This window comes from Erpetoichthys calabaricus, chromosome 12 (assembly GCF_900747795.2).
Source record: "Erpetoichthys calabaricus chromosome 12, fErpCal1.3, whole genome shotgun sequence".
Lineage (NCBI taxonomy): Eukaryota > Metazoa > Chordata > Cladistia > Polypteriformes > Polypteridae > Erpetoichthys > Erpetoichthys calabaricus.
In genome coordinates, this window is record NC_041405.2 from 72242264 (window position 1) to 72262165 (window position 19902).

The following is a 19902-nucleotide window of genomic DNA, read 5'->3' on the forward strand; positions in this document are numbered from 1 at the left end:
TTTGTAAGAATTTATATTTAACCAGCTGCCATCTGTGCACCCAATTCCTTACTGAAGAAAAAAAATACTGGCATTAATATTCTTTATTTTAAACACATTTGTGAAGTCTCCATTTATTCTACGATTGATTAAGCTGAGTAGCTTTAACTCTTTCCTTGTAGTTCATACCCTGGAGCCCCATAATTCGTCCAGGAGTTCTGCTCTAGCATTCTCTGGTACTGTCATTCTACCTGTTAAATGCAGACTAAAATTGAACACAATATTCCAGATGTGCTCTGCATGTTACATATTGTGTTGCGTCACTTAGCAACTGATTAGCTTTATTTATTCATCACCTTCTACTTTCATACACCAAATTATACAAAAATCTATTTTCTTTGCATGCATGTGAAGTAGTTAAAATTTAACAACTTTTTTTATGACTTATCTACAAAATTTTAAAAACTGCCAAAATCCGTATGTAGAAATCTTGCCGATCCATTTGATTTTGGATAATTGTCAAGTCAGTCAGTCAGTCATTGTCCAACCCGCTATATCCTAACACAGGGTCACGGGGGTCTGCTGGAGCCAGTCCCAGCCAGCATAGGGCACAAGGCAGGAACAAATCCTGGGCAGGGCGCCAGCCAACCGCAGGGCACACACGCACACACACACACCTACACACCAAACACAATTTAGGATCGCCAATGCACCTAACTTGCATGTGCCTCGATGCATGCTCAATAATCCAGGTAAGGAAATCCTAGAAATTTGATTCTGTTCATCTGGACAAAGTTTTTAAGTGGGAGAAATATTTCGAGACTTATCCAAGTCTCTTCCTCAGTCTCAATTGACTGCAGGTTCCCCAACCTTATAAACAGTACCTTTGCTTAATCACAGAGACTAGCACCATTGACAAAGGGCCAGTTGATCAGTGATATGCAAATTGTCCACTTCCTAAGCGAAAACCCTTAGTGATCCCGTATGTGTCAGGAGTATCGGAACAGTTGAGGTGCATTTTCTCGAAACACCGGGTCTCAGTGGCTTTCAAACCCCAAAACACGCTATGCCAAAGATTGGTCCATCCCAAGGATCGGGTCCCACGGCACAAACAGAGTAACATAGTTTACACAGTTAAGTGCCAGGAGGAGTGCCATGAATTGTACATCGGGGAAACCAAGCAGCCACTGGCTAAGCGCATGTCACAACACAGAAGAGCTTCCTCGTCAGGCCAGGACTCCGTAGTCTATTTACATCTATAGGATAGTGGTCACTCCTTTAAAGATGAAGAGGTGCACATCCTGGACAGGGAGGAGCGCTGGTTTGAGAGAGGAATCAAGGAGGCCATTTACGTGAAAAAAGAACGACCATCTCTGAACAGAGGAGGGGGCCTGAGGGTACGTCTGTCGCCATCTTACAATGCTGTGATTGCAGCCATTCCTCAACCCTCTATGAATGGTTCACACGTCTACTAATCAGTGGACAATTTGCATATCACTGATCAACTGGCCCTTTGTCAATGGTGCTAGTCTCTGTGATTAAGCAAAGGTACTGTTTATAAGGTTGGGGAAACCTGCAGTCAATTGAGACTGAGGAAGAGACTTGGATAAGTCTCGAAATATTTCTCCCACTTAAAAACTTTGTCCAGATGAACAGAATCAAATTTCTAGGCTAACCTGCATGTCTTTGGAATGTGGGAAGAAACCGGAGCACCCGGAGGAAACCCACGCAGACACGGGGAGAACTTGTAACCTCCATGCAGTGAGGACCCGGGAAGCGAATCCAGGTCTCCTAACTGCGAGGCAGCAGTGCTACCACTGTGCCACTGTGCTGCCCAATAATTGTCAAATTTAACCAAAATGGCTTGGTAAATTCCAATCAAAATATAAATTATAAATAAGAAGGTGCAGCACCGAGTTTTACAGAAAACCATGCCTAAACGAATTTCATTCTAAGAGTTGCTCACCAAGCCATGTAGCAGCACTAGAATTTGTAGACCAGTTCTTCACATATTTCTAAGCTTGTTTAAGAAATCCCTTATCCAAAGGATTGGTTTGTTCTTGGAATGATTTCCAAGGCTACCTGTACACTGGTACTGTGAGTGCTGTGCAGAGTCGAGGCAGAAATTCTGCGTTTTTTCCAGTTGATTCTAGGGTTCATTAGGGGTGTGTTCTTGCTCCTACTCTGTTCAACGCTCACATGGATTGGGTGTTGGGCAAGGTTTTGGGGTCCAGTGGCTGTGGGGAATCTGTTGGCAAAGAAAGATTCACTGATCTTGACTTTACCGATGATGCTGTGATCTTCGCAGAGTCAATGGAGGGTGTGATTGGGGCACTCGAGAGACTGAGCGAGGAGTCTGAGTGTGTCTGGGCTAGCAAATGTCCTGGATAAAAACCAAGATCCAGGCCTTTAATGACTTCTTCGGCACTGCCATCAGCAGTGTGTCTGTCTGTGGAGAGAGTGTTGACCTTGTCAAGAGGTTTACTTACCTTGGCAGTGACATTCAGGTCTCAGGTGACTCTTCCTATGAAGTCAGTAGATGAATTAGGAGAGTGTGGGGGACCATGAGGTTGCTGGAAAGGGGTGTGTGGCGCTCCCAATATCTATGCAAAAGGACAAAGGTCCAAGTCTTTAGAGTCCTTGCTGTATGGTTGCGAGACATACATGCTATCCAGTGACTTGAGACAAAGACTGGACTCCTTTAGTATTGTGTCTCTTTGGAGAATCCTTGGGCACCACTGGTTTGACTTTGTATCGAATGAGCTGTTGCTCATGGAGTCCCGAATGAGACACATTACCTGCATTGTATGGGAGCATCAGTTATGGCATTATGGCCATGTGGCACAATTCCCAGAGGGTGATCTGGCTCCCAGGATCCTCATTGTTGAAGACCAGAGTGGCTGGACCAGGCCAAGGAGACACCCACGTAACACCTGGCTGCGGCAGATACAGCGTCATTTTCGGAGGGTGGGACTGGGCCGCGTGTCTGCCTGGGGAGTTGCCAACCAGGATCCCAAACTGTTTCGTCGTGTGGTGGGTGAGGCAACGCGCTGTACCAGTGTATGCTCCCCAACCTGACCTGACACACTAAAAATTCAGTGGCCACCTCAGATTGCTGACTCCTAGTGGGTCTCTGGAATACTATTAATGCTCCTTAGCTACTTTATCTGTTGGCCAGTATATCCATAATATTCTCCATATCTGTAACCCTCTAAGGCAGGAGTCTTAAACTCATGTTCTTTGAAGGCCGCAGAGGCAGTACCCTATGAGATAATGCAACTACTCAAGTGTTTCAAACTCAGTTGCTGGAGGACCACTATTTTCGCTATAAACAATTTCTTAATTATAAGCCAGCTCTTGCGGTTAATGAAGTAAGCCAGTTAGTTCCATGGGTGTTGATTTTCTTTTTTCTGAGCAGATTGATATTTCTTTAACTTTTACATTTTCCAAATATTTTGTTGAAACAGGTGCAAATGGAATCAAGTTAGTTGGTCATCTGTTATCTCACTTTGCATCTCATTTTTGTTTGGCCACTGGTTAAAGAAAAAACAATTAAGAGTTCAACAGTTTAAAAAGCAAATCTTAAAATTAAGGAAAAAGGCGGCAGTGGCTGTAACAAAAACCTGCAGCCAAAGTGACCCTTCAGGATCTGAGTTTGACATACCTTCTCTAAATGAGAGGAAGTGTTGGTCCATTGAAGATGATAGTATCCCTTCTAACAACAGTACTTGTAGGCAAGGTAGCTACAAAGGTTGAGAAAACATTTAAAGGCCATGACACATTACATCATTTTTCGAGTGATTTTCAGTCGCAGACTTCATTAACATAATCTTTAGTAAGTCGGAGAAGGTTGAAGCATGCCTCAGTAATGGAAAGTCATATAGTTAGACAAATTAAGTGACAGTCCAACCAGTCTGCCACTCGCCCCCCAAAGTCAAACAGGTCTAATTTTCTCTTAAATCGTCAGATGGCTCATGCATGTGTAAATGCTTACAAACAATGAATGCTTGCCTACAAGTACAATGCATATAATCCAACCCTGAGGAATAAAGAATACAGCTGTGTTGGACCTAATTAACAGATGAGACACTCCTCTGTTGGTGGCACGGTGGCGCAGTGGTAGCGCTGCTGCCTCACAGTAAGGAGACCTGGGTTTGCTTTCCGGGTCCTCCCTGCATGGAGTTTGCATGTTCTCCCTGTGTCTGTATGGGTTTCCTCCGGGTGATCCGGTTTCCTCCCACAGTCCAAAGACATGCTGGTTAGGTTCATTGGTGATCCTAAATTGTCCCTGGTGTGTGTGTGTGTGTGTGTGCCCTGCGGTAGGCTGGCACCCTGCCCGGTGATTGTTCCCTGCCTTGCGTCCTGTGTTGGCTGGGATTGGCTCCAGCAGACCCCTGTGACCCTGTAGTTAGGATATAGTTGGATGGATAGATGGATGGATACTTCTCTGTCTGACGTCATAAGTTATATGTACCATGACAGAAATGTAAAAAAGAAAAAGCCTACACATGAGCACAGACTCCGTCAGACAACACATTATTGGATGTCAGAAAAAGAGATGAGCTTTTGATACTTTGGAAATGGAAAATTCAGCAGGAAAGTTATTACACAGTCATATAATTTGACATACCCTACAGTATCTAGTTGTACAATATGACATACCTAGACAAATACAGCAACTAGAGATGACATCCCCTCCTTTGAGAACTATTGCAATGTTACATCATCTTAAGACTTACTTATGCCAGGGCCCTTTATCATTCTCAAACTCCAAGCTATGTATCACATTTTTCACTCTCAGAAAGGACAAACTGAGGTCCAAGCATTGAGAATTGCCAACACTACCATTGCACCGCAGTGGTGTTCTATTAGAGCAAGACTTTTCATTAGATAGATAGATAGATAGATAGATAGATAGATAGATAGATAGATAGATAGATAGATAGATAGATAGATAGATAGATAGATAGATAGATAGATAGATAGATAGATAGATAGATAGATAGATAGATAGATAGATAGATAGATAGATACTTTATTAATCCCAAGGGGAAATTCACATTATGACATTATTGTCATACCATATCATTTTCTAAACCCTCTAATCCTTAGCAGGGTAGAAAGGGGCTGGAACCTATCCCAGTAATAACAGGGCACAAGGCAGAAGCAATCCCCTGAACAAGATGTCAATCTATTGCAGGCAATAGCTTATCAATAACATTACCTATTATTAAAAGATTCATTTGATTGTATTATTTACAACATTTATGTTTGTCAAAAGAGTGTTGACTTGTAAGGATATTTTAATTATGTTTAATGTTTCTTTCTTTATAATTACCCCAGAAAAAGTTAAAATGCTCATTGAATGTATTGCTTATGTTGCATGTTTGGAATAATAACTCGCATTACGTAACAGCCTGATAATTTTAAAGGACATAACACTGAAGTAATAGTAAAATGTTATGTCAAATTAACATCTATTTGTTAAAAACAAAAGCACTCCACATTCAGATGCACTCATCCTGACTTTTCAGTTAAATAATAATTAATATTATCCAATTCAATAACAGTATATTGTGGAAGAACAGACAAGGAAAAAGGCTATAAAGAATAGGACTAAGATTCTGTAGTTGGTTTTATTTGTTAAAGCTGTATTGGAAAACACACCATTACAAACTCGACTTACATTGCTGTGTTTTAGTTTAATTCGAAACAATTCACAGATTAATAATGTGCTCCAACACTTTTGATATGGTTAAAAATGTACTGTAATGTAAGCTCATGTTGTTCAACACACATTTCATTCAATTTATGTATAGTATGTTTCTAATATGCACGTAGTTATTATATTTGGTGTAACACAACCTTAATGTCCCATTAAAAGTTAATGCTGTTTACAAATGTTATATTGAGTAATGATCAGTGATCTCCATGGACCATGTCAATTTACACTACTGAAAACTGCCAGACATGTCAAATTCACATGTGCTACCTGACAGAGCTGGCACTGTATGAAGAGTTGACAGGTATGGCGAGATCAGCTGCAATTTATGCCCTTTCTTTTTTCCATTCTGTCATGGTACATAAAACATGAGACATCAGACTGACAAGCTTCTTTTCTGTTTGTGAGGTCCAAAACAGCAGGGTATTTGTAACATTGGATATGTTTTCCTGAATAGAACAGTGAAACAGATAACAAAGCATTAAATAGAATAAAGAACAATAAACCAGAGTAAAATACTAAATTCAATACTCAAAGAAAAACTTAACAAATAACCTAATTTGTGATATAACAGACACACAAATTATCCTGAGCACCTGGACAGAGAGGTAAACTGAAAGAAAGGGCAGAATGTTAAGTTAAGTTAAAAGCCTTCCTAAATAGATGAGTTTCAAGTTGTTTTTGAGTCAGCTGATCTAATTAATTTCGGGATGTCATTCCAAAGTCTGGGTGCTATGGAGCTGAAGGCCCTGCCACCCATAGAGTGCAGGTTAGTGTGAGGCACAACAACATTACAAGAATCAGAGGACCTTAGTGGGCGGACAGGCACATAGTGATGGAGAAGGTCACTGATGTAGTTTGGTGTAAGGTCGTTTAAAACTTTGTAGGTTATTAGTAGAATTTTATATTCAATCCTGTAAGATACAGGGAGCCAGTGAAGGCGAAGCAGGATGGGTGTGATGTGCTCACTGTTGCTGGTCCGTGTAAGGACTCTTGCAGCAGCGTTTTGAATCAACTGGAGCTGTGATATGAGATTAGAAGGGGCACCTACCAGCAGCGAGTTACAATAATCGATGAGGAATGTGATAAAAGCATGGACAAGTTTCTCAGCATTAGAAAAGGAGAGGAATGAGCGAACACAGGATATGTTACAGAGGAGAAAGTTTTGTCGGTGCAAGTCATGGACTGTTTGGAGTGAGTTGCTGGGTATGTCAGACTTCGTGACTGAAATTCATGGAAGCACACCTCCAACTGTCACTGACTTAGTAAGATTATGTAAATACAGGCTACGGCTGAAAAATCGCATGAAAAGTCATGCAATGTGACATGGCCTTAATACACACTGAGAATCTCTTTCTAGACATTAGGCAATTAAATATGAACAGTAACAATTTTCTGTCTTTTAAATAGAAAAACTGTACGAGATTGCAGTGTGAAACCATGTAGCCATTTTGTATAAATTACCAGGGAACATCAGGACAGTGATGTCACTGGTATAGACCTGAGCTTGTCAATGAGCTCAAATCCCAAGAATCTCTGTGGCGTTTAGGAGGCAAGCTGGCCATGTGCAGCATGGCTCATGTTAATCATGTACCACAATACTGTCCACTAGTAAACACATGACTTGATCACCACTATGTCAACAGGAAGAAAAAAAACAGTTTTCCAGCATTCTAGTTATTTACTGAAAAATAATAGAATTATCCCTGTTATAAATAGTTGTTTTTAGCAGTGTTATTAGGTGCTCTAAAATCCGTTTGAAGCCAAAAGCAAGCTTTTCGTCTACAAATAAAAATAAACACCCAAAGGAGAAGTGGTTTGGCAAATTAAACCATTTTTTAACTTTTCCTTTATGCAATCTTTCATGGCTTTGGACCTAACAAGGCATATAAATGCCCTTTAGGCAGAAGAATATCTGGTACTAACTCAATTGCACAATTATACAGATGACATGGGAGTAATGTTAATGCTTTTTGCTTAATACCTACACCTTGGAAATTTCTTTAACAATATGGATACTGTATTTTTCTGAATTAAAGGGAGTTCTTTATACAGAATATTTTAAATAGATTACTGCAAGACTTTAGTGAATAAATGGAATGAGCTTCCCTACAAGAGATATTCTTAAATATTTAGTAACTGGATTATATTAGGCATTCATTTTTCATAAATGATGGCCTCCTTAATATTAGTAGGAATATTCTACTTTTCCAAAACCTTGTTGTTTTGAATGCAATTTCCAAATTATTTACTAAATTGTTGTCTATTCTCAGCATAAGCCAGGCACTTGGACCCTGAAAACTTTTTACTTTGCTAAGAGGCAGAATTCCAGTTAAGCATTTTACTGCATGTCCAGCAGTAACAGGTATTATAGTACAGATTTTTATTGAGCTGAATCTTTTCCCATGAACTGAGAATATTTGTGAAGATGCTGTCCTTCTCAACTATATAAACATAACCCAATGGTTAGTATCTTTGATGTTCAGAGTCACATAAAAGAATGTATGCAACCTGTATTTTCTCATCCTGACAGAAAAAGATTAATATTAACGTGTGTTGTATTTTAAAATTCTGCATCCCAGTTGTACAGCTGACTAGTCACAAGTAAGCTAACACAAAATTAATCTTTCTGTTTCTGCAGTTTTACTACTGAGTACTGAGTTGCCTCAGTGAAGTCAGTGACATCTGTAATGCCTAGTGAAATAGGCAAAGCTCAAGGGCAAAAAAAGATGAAAGAAAATAGATCTTTCATTAGGGATTTTTCAGAGCGTAGGACAGACTGGCATTACCTATTTTGCTTTGCTTTGGTACACATGTCATTTGCTTAAAACGTAGCTGCCTGACCCTCTCAGCTTCAGCTCAAATGTCAGTTCTCTCTGGAGTGTAGTTTCTGAGTCTTAGCTCATAAAACTTAATAGCCATTAAGTGACATTCAGAGATGCCTCCACGATGAACCATTTAAATATTTGGTCAGTGAACAAAGAGCCATAACTCAGTGATTGGCAACCTTGGCAAGAAAAACTTTTCACCAATTAACAGCAAAAAGGTTGGATTTATGTACATCCAAAATAAAAATGGCAACACATCTACCCCTTCCTTTATAACTCATTGCAAACACTTCATCTTTGGCCTCTATATGTTCTCCCTGCTCTCGGCCTAGCTGTAACTTCGGCTACATAGCACGACAATTGGGTGCAGCCATAACAAATGGCAAAGCAATCTTTTTCATTCCAAAATCAAACCTGGTACTGGACTACAAGAGTGAAAGACCATCTGTATTGGAGTTTGATGAGGGTGCCAGGAGTCTAAACCTTGCTAAAGTAAAGGAAGGTGCACAAGTAACAGAGACCATACATAAAGCCATATATTAGTCTTGTTAAAGACAGAAGTCGACTGAACACCAACTACACAGTAGACATACATTTTATGCTAGCAAACAAGAGCCACAGTGTGCAAAACCATGGAGAAAACTACAGTACTACCTATAACCACAAGGTGCGACCAAGGCAAAGACGGAAAAGATCTCCTAAACAAAGAAAGAAAAAGTGTGCTGACATCTATTCATTTGAACCCATGAAAATCGACTCAGAAGAATTGGAACAAAGCATCACCTACATCTGGAGTCAATAAAAACCTAACCATAAGTATACCCTACTTTGTGAGAATTGTTGACTGTAACTTAATAGTTAGGATAAAGCGATCTGATGTATTCTGCTTAAGTGGTATTACTGGAACTGAAAAGAATAACCTTTGTGAAGGATAAGTTTTTAGCTGTTAAAAGTGCACCTTTCTAAATTCAGTAGAAAAGTTCAGTGCAGCATCACACACACACATGCATAGATACACAGAGAAATTATGTGTAGAGAGTGGGTGGTAAACCAGTTTAAATTAGCAGTTAGCAAATCAATGCCACCATCACAGTGCAGATGCTAGAAACTTAATATCTACCTGTAGCTAAATAACATCCTCTTGACCACATGAACTGAAGCCATTAAGAAGGCTAAAGCATGTGAGGTTATATAGCACGATGTGTAGAGAACAAGTCCAGGAAGGATATGCTGAAGCTTTATAACATACCGGTGAGGCCTCATCTGGAGTACTGCGTACAGTTTTGGTCTCCAGGCTACAAAAAGGACATAGCAGCACTAGAAAAGGTCCAGAGAAGAGCGACTAGGCTGATTCCAGGACTACAGGAGATGAATTATGAGGAAAGATTAAGTGACCTGAGCCTTTTCAGTTTAAACAAAAGGAGGTTAAGAGGTGAAATGATTAAAGTGTTTAAAATTATGAAGGGAATTAGTACAACTGATTGAGACTGTTATCTTAAAATGAGTTAATCAAAAACACAGGGACACAGTTGGAAACTTGTTAAGGGTAAATTTCACACAAACATTAGGAAGTTTTTCTTCACACAGAGAATGATAGGCACATGGAATAAGCTACCAGGTAGTGTGGTGGACAGTATGACTTTAGTGACCTTCAATGCTAGACCTGATGTTATTTTAGAAGCATTAAATGGATAGGACTAGTGAGCTTTGTTGGGGTAAATGGCCTGTTCTCATCTAGATCATTCTAATGTTCCAACTGAAAGATCAGAACTTCTAATTTATGTGCCTTTTTCTTTAGGGTAGAAAAAGTTAAAAGTAAGCTAACATAAATGTATTTCTTGTGTTGTTTGTTGTTATCCATCATCTCTCTCTGTCTATATATACTTGCATATATCCATCTTCTATTATCATTATATTATGAATAAATTCCATTTTTTGGTGTATTGCAGCAAGTGTGTTTGGGTTATTTGTTGTAGTCTATTATCCCATCCAGACTACAAACAGAGAAAGCAAAGTTTGTTTTTTTTAATAAACTTACGTTAATGCTATTTTATGAATTTTGTTCATAAATTGTATAGATCTCATCATTATTTTGACATTCTGGATGGAAGGTAAAATAGACATCCCTCACACACCCTTCAAAAGGATGTGGTCTAATAACAGGCACAGGTCGGTAACAGAAAATAAAAATCAAAAAGCCTAATGCCAAAGCTGTAAACTTGAGTCAAAAGTTAAAGCATGAGCCAACAACCAAACTTCCAAATTCTGGTCAAATATTCTCTAATTCATTGATAACCACAACAAACTTTTTATTGAAAATCAAATGATTTGTTGCATCACACTGCACTCAGCTATCTTAAGGAATGTCAACATGTCAAACAATCATGTGACCAACAACAAACACAACTGCCAACAACAGCATAGCCACTTACATATCCATGCACAAGAAAATGTTTTCATCCATTAAAAAAAAAAAAACACATAATGTTATGAAAAAAACTATTAGCTATAAAAAAAAAACACAAAATAAATAAGGATAAACACAAGCATTAATCCATATGGAGTGACACATGTTCTTGAAAATATAAAGGCTATAAAAAAAAACATGTTCCACAAACTCTTAAAGGCCTATTGTGAAAAAAAGAACTACAGGATGAAGCCTTATTATGGAGACAGCAAATTGCTGTTGTTCACCTGACTCAGTGGTCATCTGTGTTAAACAGACTAGTTCAAAAAGTGCAAAAAAAAACTACAATAGTACCTTTGAAATGAAATAAAGACTAGAGCCCAAAATTCAGAGTGCTTAAGGTTCCAGAACACACACACATACACACACACACACTAAAAAAGAAGCAGTTTGCTACCAAACAGTAAGAAAAACATTACCAGTGAGCCTCCTCCTGGTATCTCACAGCCATGTTGGATTACTGAAAAAAGAGGTATCTGGCCAGGCAGACCAAACCATATGAATAATGAAGAGGAAACAAAAAAATGTAAAAAGCTAAAAATGGTTCTAATACTCACCTATCTGTCTGATTAAAATATTACTAAAACGAGGTAGTCGTGCCCGTCAAGCGCGACTTTTATCAGTGTTGCAGGGTAAAAGTCATTAAGTGCAAAATTATTTGTACCATGATTAAATTTAGTAATAAAATGTTTTTTGTTATTTATGCCACACGACGAATCAGGATTCGAACCCAGGTGGACAGTAGGTGGTGTTAGGTCCTAACTTTGTTCCGGCATCCGGGATCAAACCACCGACCAAGGGTAGTGTGCACTCTACCACCTGAGCTGTATGGATCTTAGTTCCAAGGCAATAATAAACATAATGAAAGTTGTTTCTAATTTAAGTCATGTATGAAAGTGTTACATGCCATAAAATGAACGACTTATCTTTATCAAAATAAAATTATGAATCGTTAACACAATCAATGCATACTTAACGAATACGTAAACTATGTTTATTCAAGTATTTAAGTGGATATCCCTGGGTACACTACATTATTGATGCAAAGACCATCTTGATCCTCGTGGCAATCTTTTCCAACTAAGAGCTTGATCTTCTTTCTTGAAGTTGCTCGAGATAAGGCAACATACAATTGACCATGAGCAAATACTGGTTGGGGTAAGTAAACACCAAGCTCTTGAACTGTTTGACCTTGAGCCTTATTAATGGTCATTGCAAAGGCCAATTGTACTGGAAATTGGCGTCGTCGAAGTTCAAATGGCAGTCCACAATCTTTCGCAACCAAAGGAATACGTGGAATGGCAATAAGTTTGCCTTTGTGGGCTCCAGTGAGGATCGAAGCCAGCAAGCAATTTCGCTTGAGTTGTTGGACGTGAAGTCGTGTGCCATTGCAAAGTCCTTCATGTCCATTGATATTACGAAGGAGAATAATTGGAGAGCCAACTTTGAGACGCAATTTATGAGGTGGCATCCCAGAAATAGCAAGTGTGTTGAGAAATTCAACAGGATATAGAGATTCATCCAAGCCTTCAGAATCTTCAACAGAATCAATCGATAGGTATTCTTGCTCTTCGCCAGGCAGGATATCCACAATCTTGTTGTTGATGTCATGGACATCAGCGTTGAGTGGAGTCAGGATGACTTTGTCCGAAAAGTAGCCATCATTAAGATAATGTTCTTCGGCATTATCGTACACTTCATGGATCAACGTTTGAAGTGTATTTGTTCTTGGTTGCCACGGAACGACCATATCTTTGGGGATTTTGACAAATCGTTGACCACAATCTTCACAGTCATTTGATTTTCCTTTACCAACACACAACAGAAAATTAGCAAAGTCTTCAATTTCAGTGGCACTTGCCGAGTCCACAGCATTTCGTACGCGCATATTAGTTTTAAGTCGAAATGTAGTAAAGTGTTTCCAAAGATATGAACGTTTGACACACGAATCGACAATTTGGGCTGCAGTTGCCTTGGGAACCACTGGAAGAATTTGTCGGAAATCTCAAGCCAACACAACTGTCTTGCCACCAAAGACTTTGTCGTTGCCCATGATATCTTTGAGCGACTTGTCAAGAGCTTCAAAACCATACTCGATCATCATAGGTGCTTCATCCCACACAATCAAGTCTGTATTGCGTAACAATTCAGCTCGTTGTGATTGAGCTGGAATGTTGCATGTGGAAGTTGCATTGAGATCCAAACTGAGCTTGAATGTAGAGTGCGCAGTTCGACCTCCCATAAGCTGCAAAGCTGCAATGCCACTGGTTGCCACAGCTAATGCGATCTTCCCTTGTGATCGTACAGAAGCCAAAATGGTGTCGAGTAAAAAAAGACTTTCCTGTTCCTCCAGGACCATCCACAAAGAAGAGTTTTTGGTCGCTGTCTTGGTTGTTTACTGCTCCCAAAATTGTATTGAAGACTTGACTCTGGTCTTCATTTAACTTGTCCAATTGATTGACCATATTGGACAGGTCATCGTGGTTATAGGATTTCTCAGCTTCGATCAATGGGTTGTTTCTTGTCGATTCGTCGGCCCATAAATCTTGGAATTGGTCCAGCTGAGGGAGTCCTGGAAAATCCTTCAGCGTCATTTGATGAGGTAAAAGGTGTTTGTTCAGTGCTTCCAGAGTGTGGAAAACAACTCTTCGATCTTCACACGTTGTCTTGAGTTGATGTTGGAAATCTTCAGACATCGCAGAGCTGAATGCTTCCCACAATTTTCCTGGCTGATGTGGATTGCACAGTGCCAATATGATTGCAAACAATTGTCTAAGTTGTGCAGGCATTTGAAAGTCACAGGCTTCTTCCATGCACCGATACCATTCGTTGTCGTTTTCCAATAAGCCAATGCCACTGCAGCTTCTTGAAAAGTGTCGTAGCAAACACCATTGACAGTGCAAAGGTCTTCAAATGATGTTGGACCTTTGACGTAGCACAAAAGCAATCGCAGGTAGTATTGATTGCTGTCTTTAATGGAGACTGAAACCATGCTGCCAATTGTCTTTTCTCCACCATGCTGGCGTTTCTTCCACTTCTTGGTATTTTTTTGCCACGTGTAATGCTTCGGAAAATCATAGTAGACCAAGTTCCTTGCTTCTTCGTCTTCAGCGCACTTCTGCAAAGACTCTTGTTAGCATGGTGTTTTTCATGCTGTCGGTTGACTCTGCATTGGTCGTGTCTGGGTTATAAGTAACCATGTTTTGTTGAGGCAAATGTACAGGCAACTGAACAACAGTGTGACTTTTCTTGGAGAGCAACGGAGAAGATTCTCCAGCAAGCTTCAGACGCTGAAATGTACCTTGCACTTAAATACTGGACAATCTCATTGATGTCAATTGCTGCGAGACCACCAATGGTTTCAATGTTTCCATCCACAGGCTGTCTTTCAATGGAAATAGTGGCTTTGTCATGGCCCTTGTAAACATACTTGTACATGTACTTGACCGAGTTGATTGTCAAGCAAATTTCCACATTGATATGGCATTCATACTTCTGGCTGAGGTATGGATTGTAAGGAACAACCCATCGGTTATCCAATTCGAAGCCACGTCGTTCTATAGTTGTGCCATTGTCACGTCTTCTATACACAGGGTATCCACTGTGGTCGCAATGTGTGGTGTTAGAAAATGGCTTGGGGTACTGCTTGCTGCATTTTCCATCCTTCATGCATGGTGCTTTCGGATTTAGGCTTCCACATGGTCCGTGCATCATGGCTTTCGTCACAACTTCGTACAACTATGGCGGCAGTTGTCGGTCGGGCAGTTCAGCACACACGAACTTGTCGTAGGCATCAGGAGTAGATGGACTGAACTCAGACTCCAACTTGATGAGCATGTGTGCATGTGGAAGGCCACGCTTTTGGAACTCAATGACATAAATGTCTGCCATCGTCTTGCCAAAGATGTTTTTCTTGAAAATGTCTTCTCGAATAGCTTTAAGCTTTAGGCAAAAGGCTCTTGCAACGATGTCAGGTCGATCCTCTGGTTTTTGGCCTTCAAGCAGTGCTTCCTTGATTTCAGGCCACTCAGGGTTGCAAGTAACAGTAATAAATAAATCAGGCTTGCCAAATTCGCGCACAATAGCCATCTAGTCGTAGTACTGCTTTCTCATGTACCGTTCGCCTCTAGTGAATGACGCAGGTAGAACAACGAACTTCCCAATGGTTCCAAGGTCAGCGTCTCTTGCAATTGCATCTGCCACACCACGATATAACTCAGCACGCAGATTGCTTTGATTCTTCTCGATATAGCGTAATCGTTGGAACTGACTTTTACATATTGTTCAACGCACCATTGTTGAAACAATCTTGAGGATCGATGGAGCATTGACTCATCATTGATTCGAGTAAAAAGTCGGTAGGCATAGAACTCACGAATGTTCACGCAAGTGTTATTGTAGCTTTGTTTCCCATCGACATATTCTACATTAGGTGACCATCCATCTTCACCAAATGCATACAAAAGTGGGAAATGTAAAGGATCGTACGCTGGGTGCAAATCGTATATTTTTCGAAAGCCACTGGACTTGCAATGCAGTACAACATCCATAGAATTGATGGGCCTTCCATTGGGCTCACTTCCATCAATAATAATGGCAGCAACTTCATCTGCTGTCGGTTGATTGTGAGTTCGAAGATCGGTGTTTCTTGATTCTCGAATGACCAAACGACAATCCCGGCCTTCTCTTGCAAATTCGCCAGCTGACATGAATTGAGTAACAAAAGGATTAATTTGTGCCAGTTGCTCTTGAATTGTAATGACGATATTTTCATCCAAGTCGTCCATGATGCTCATGCGCGTGGCAACTTGTTTATCCATGTCACTGTCGTGCACATAAATCTGTGCAAACTTTGGAGTGTTTCCTTCATTTGGCAGCAATCTCCCAATTCTGTGGCAAATGCTTCCTTGTACACGAAACATGTAAACACCATCTCTTGCATTTGCATAATGTTCATCAATGGCAATGCTTTCGTGGACACTTGCACCCATGGATGTGAAGGCAAAGATGGTATTGTACGCACGAATTTTCTTCATAAAAGCCGGATTTGACCACAACAAAACCAATTGATCGGGCAAAGGGGTAAATGGAGCAAGTCGAATTTTTCCACCACCACAGCACATAGAAGATGTTTCGCCATTCCACTGAAGAGCACCACAATGTACACATTCATTGACCATAGGACCAATTGAATGCACTGAAAAGTTGGTATCAAAGTCTTCAATTGTAGCCAGAGCACGACAAAGTTGATTGCTGGAAGCAGCTCTTGCAGAGGCTCTTCGACGTGTGTCAGTGTTTCTTCGAAGTTGAGCTTGAATTTCAGACGCATTTGCTCGACTTTCTCAAGTTCGAATGCGATCTTGTTGACGCCTTGAATTTGCATCTTCCTCGTTTTCATGAAGTCTATTTTCTCATAGTCTTTGTCGCTCTTGCTCTCTTCTTTCGACAATTTCACCTTCAGTTGCATTTAAACGATTCTCTCGTTGTCGTAAACGTTCTTGTTCTCTTCTCTCAACAATTTCAACTTGAGTTGTGTTTGACCGACTTTTTTGTTGTCATTGCCGTTCATGTTCACATCTTTCAGCAACTTCAATTTCAGTGGCAGTAGAACGTTTTTGTTGCAATCGCAGATGCTCAATTTCGTGAACCAATTGTGTTTGTTCTTCCATGCGGTTGCTTCTGTAAGCTGCAACTCGTTGGCGTTCATTTTGTCTCTGCTGCGAGATTTGAACACTCTTTGCTGCTTGTCGTACTGCACGTCGCTGTTTATTCCACAGTTTTTGTTCTTCAGTAAAAATTCTTTTTGGTTTCTTCGTTTTTGGCAATTCTTGAGGTGTACTTTGAGCACTTGAAATATCCAAAATCTTATTTTTTTTGCATTTTCATCTTCTTCAGTCGAGTGACTTCCTTCAGCTTTTCTTTTAATCCGATTGGTCACTCGCTTCCCAGTGCTTCGTTTTTTATTTTGTTGTTGAGGCAAATGTGCAATATTCAAATTGTTTATGGTCTTTTCTTGGGTTTCTTCGCCATTAAAATGCAAGCTTGTTTCTTGTCGATCTCCAAAATTGATATTTTCCATTGTATCAAAATTGGGAGCCCTTGGATCTCTAGAATTGATATTTGGTTGCATCAATTCGACAGAGGTTTGGTTTTCAAAATCGATATTCAATGGCATCGAATTCGTAGAGGTTTGGTTTTGAGACATTATATTTGGCAATATATGCTGTTCAGAGGTTTTGTCAATGATTACCTAATCATAAAGTGAATGAGACATTTGTCCACCAAAAACATTATTTTTGGAAATAGTGTAAGCCCAAACAATAGCGTGTGACACGCAGGTCTCTTGGACAGCTGTTTAGGCTATCCAGCTTTTAGTTTGACGCCACCAGTGCTCATAAGACTTCGCGACGGCAGCCAAAGCATGCCAACATAAAGTTAATACACTTAAAAGAGAAAAATCTTAAAGCATAATATGGGCTATTTCCAAATGTCAAAAGTACGCATCATACCTTTTGTAAGGATAAGCTGCTTCTTTGACGGGGTAGTGGCATATGTAGCTACTCCCCAATTTGTCCATTAGGTAGAAATGCAGCATTTCTCATACACTATTTTGTAAGTAGATTTGCTTGTTTTCTTTGCGCAAACATATGACTGCTTTGGTGCAACGGTTAAGCCGGCACCTTGGCACTCAGGAGGTCGTGGGTTCGATTCCCACTTGGGCATTTTTAGTTGGTTGGTCCAAATTTTCAAGATTCGTAGAATATCAGCCAATCAAAACACTGATGTAAACGTACCAACCAACCAACCAACAGACAGACATGCTGAAATATATATATAGATATTTCTATCTTAAAATCTCTGGATCTGAGCATAATTTAGAGCATGCTAATTATATTTAATTAATTCAAGCAAAAGAAACATATCCAGAAACATATACTTCTAATGCTTGTATACTGGCAAATATATTGCATATTGAAAATTTTGAAATGGAACTATTTCTGGATAATTTAATACAGAAGACAATTCTAAAAATATGTTGATAGTAGCTTAGCAGACTGTTAAATAAAAACGGTGTAAGCCAGAATCTTTACTAGTATCATAAAATTAAATGACATTCTATAAGCAGGCGGCACGGTGGCGCAGTGGGTAGCGCTGCTGCCTCGCAGTTGGGAGATCTGGGGACCCGGGTTCGCTTCCCGGGTCCGCCCTGCGTGGAGTTTGCATGTTCTCCCCGTGTCTGCGTGGGTTTCCTCCGGGCGCTCCGGTTTCCTCCCACAGTCCAAAGACATGCCGGTTAGGTGGATTGGCATTTCTAAATTGGCCCTAGTGTGTGCTTAGTGTGTGGGTGTGTTTGTGTGTTTCCTGCGGTGGGTTGGCACCCTGCCCAGGATTGGTTCCCTGCCTTGTGCCCTGTGTTGGCTGGGATTGGCTCCAGCAGACCCCCGTGACCCTGTGTTCGGATTCAGCGGGTTGGACAATGGATGGATGGATGGATTCTATAAGCATCATCAAACTACTCATTCACCAAAGATTGGGATTGTGACTCAGAAATGTATGAATTAGTGTAAGCAGCCCTAATTCAGAGAATATGTACATAATAAACTAGGATAGTTTTATCAAATATATGACATATTAAAATGTGTGCCTCAACTCAAATCTTTAACATCTAAATATTCTCTCAATTGTTATAAAAATTTGTCATCTTTCACCCTCTGCTAAAGATGCTTAGAGGGCTAGATCAGTAGTAAAAAATCAAAAATCAAAAACAACATTGTATTCATAATTTCTGAAACCTCACATGCTTATGTTTGAAATTTGTCATTTTAACTCTTAGAGAGCTAGGAGTATCAGTAAGGAATCATATATCAAAAATATTACCATATTTGTAGTTATCTGCCTCAAAATAGCATAAAATGATACTCCACAAGCCTATATTATCAATCCCCATTTTTTCAAATTTTTGTGAAAAGGAGTAACTGATTCCTCATATCTCATTACAGGGTGAAACCTTGGAGTCAGTTGAAGTGGCATGCATGACTTTAAATCCTTCCGATTTTTGTTTATTATTCATTTTTGCTGAAGACACCAATTGGTTTACTCTTCAACATAAAGATGCAATTTCCTGCACAAAATATAAAAAATGAGTTTGAGTTTAAAAGGTCCAGAAATAGAGAAGAATTCCAAAAGGTTTGACACCTTGCATAACTAGATATCAAGACAAGTCAAACTCAAGTGATTTCAAGGCATTCACCATTCATAAGTAAATCTTTAAACACATAAAATTTTGTAAAAATCTCTTTTTAGCTCTAATGTGGAAATATAGCTCTCAGAACCAGTTTACAGTAGAAGCTTCCTGCCACCAGAGATGCTTATTCAAGAAAGAAAAGTGAATTTAACTTAAAAACATTTAAACATCTGTTGCACAATTTGGCTCCTCTGACATAATTTGTTTAACAAAAAAAAGGTAAAATAGAGGTGTTGGATCATTGCCTGGCACAGAGTCAAAGGATGACAGTAGGTTATCTAAGGAACCATGATTTAAAGTTCACACTAAGGTCTGAATTGCCTGCAACATAAATAAATGGCCAGCCATTTAATGAGAAATCAAAACAGACAGGAAGCACTGTGGTCAGTGAACAACAAATCAAAAGACTAAACCAGAAACAAAGCCCAATAAACATTGAAAAAGGCTCCTAAATAACTTGTCTTCTGAGCCTTGACTAATTTACAAAATTCAGTTTGTCTTTGATGTTTTGCCAAGTCAAAATCAGGACAAGATAAGTTATGTTTCCAACATATATAGGCAGAGGATGGTGGCACAAAATGTTCTTAGTGTCACATCACTTGTACTGGACATAACTATTAACAACATGGCTGCAGCAGAACAAAATGGGGATGGCCATACA

The 19902-nt window shown here is 39.7% G+C and overlaps 1 protein-coding gene and 1 pseudogene across 1 annotated transcript in view; both read right to left on the bottom strand.

The window, feature by feature from the left end:
- Positions 1-19902, bottom strand: part of il1rapl2 (interleukin 1 receptor accessory protein-like 2) — a 1145651-nt gene that overhangs the window by 1018129 nt on the left and 107620 nt on the right. The window lies entirely within an intron of this gene.
- On the bottom strand, positions 12003-15642 carry LOC114663099 (uncharacterized; annotated as a pseudogene).